A 1,442-nucleotide genomic window follows, 5' to 3' on the forward strand; every position below is an offset into this window, starting at 1 on the left:
CAATGATCTATGCTAAGCTACAGCTAAAAGTGCTACCGCCAGACCCGGAGATCGGCTGAATGGATTCGAAAACGGTAAAACTCAACTGTTTAACTCTAGGGGAGTCGGAAAATGAGCCTATTTCCAAAAACAGTGGAGTGTTCCTTTAAGGCAAGACACTGCAGGCAAAACCATTGTTTTTTCAGGCGCTGGTCAATTTTGAGATTTTGGTCTATTTTGCTTCCATAATCTGTTTTCTTTTCATACTAGCAGAAAGAAAGCATCCAAAATACACATTTGAGTGTTTATTTTATTACACTATCTATTTGTGTCTGTAGATTTCAAGTACAATATATATCTTTAAAGGAGACATATTATGCCCCTTTTTACAATATGTAATATAAGTCTCAGGTGTCCCCAGAATGTGTCTGTGAAGTTTCAGCTCAAAATACTCCACAGATAATTTATTATATCATTTTGAAAATGCCTGTTTTGAGTGGAAGCAGAAACACGCTGTTTTTCGGGCCTGTCTCTTTAAATGCAAAAGAGCTGCTGCTCCCCGCCTCCTTTTCCAGAATAGGGCTGCGCCATTATAGCTCGGACCTGCTAAAAACATGTGTTTTGGTTCTGATTATGTTTATCGCGCTGAAATCATGCGTTTTAAATCATATGGGTTTAAACTTCAGATAAACGGTTTTCTGAGCGCACACATCCGAAGCACACGCACAGAAACACGCACACGTCACAGCATGCGAGTACTAAACTAAGTTCTCATTCACACACGTTTACGTTAAAAACACACAAGTTGCAAAAACAGTGGGTTATGTCTGTGAAGGTAAACAGCTGGGAAATAAATCGCATGTTTATTTTAGATCTTACAGTAAATAAATCAATAAATCCACTGCTCTGTCTCCTCTGAGGCTGGGACTCTAAACAGTGTTCTGTGCTCGTCTGTGCAGCCAAACACAGAACAGTTAGCATGTTTTGCTCAAACTTTCACCATGGCATTAGAATTGGTACACTGTTGTCACTTGCGAAAACACAATGACAGCACCATGGGTGGAAACTTACAGATTAAGGGGTGGTCATATTATAATGAGATCCCTTTGTGACGTCACTAGGGGAGCGAAATCTGACGCGCTCATTTCTTCAGACGCTTGCAGAAAAAGGCTTCCCAAAACAAAGTTACTGGGTTAAACTTTTTCATGTTTCCTTGGTTGGTAGATGCACCCCGGTATCTAGCTAGGGTTGTGACGGTGAGGAAATTTTCCCACCGGTTAATCGACGTGTGACAACACCGGTAATACCGGTATCACCGCTGGGGCGTTCCCTCTTTTCCTTGCTTTCCTTCGCTTTTAAATAGCTTGTAAAAGCAGCGTGCGCATTTTACTTTCACTTTCAAATAGTGGCAATTCAGCGTAAATCAATTGTTCGTTTGAATTTTCCCTCTTTTCCTCGCTTTC

General features: G+C 40.9%; 1 protein-coding gene across 3 annotated transcripts in view; it reads right to left on the reverse strand.

Moving 5' to 3' along the window:
- The window catches only part of LOC107702972 (translation initiation factor eIF-2B subunit alpha-like), a 10,596-nt gene that overhangs the window by 910 nt on the left and 8,244 nt on the right, over positions 1-1,442 (reverse strand). The window lies entirely within an intron of this gene.

The sequence above is a fragment of the Sinocyclocheilus anshuiensis genome, unplaced genomic scaffold, assembly GCF_001515605.1.
Source record: "Sinocyclocheilus anshuiensis isolate Anshui unplaced genomic scaffold, SAMN03320099.WGS_v1.1 scaffold238, whole genome shotgun sequence".
In the NCBI taxonomy this organism is placed as follows: domain Eukaryota; kingdom Metazoa; phylum Chordata; class Actinopteri; order Cypriniformes; family Cyprinidae; genus Sinocyclocheilus; species Sinocyclocheilus anshuiensis.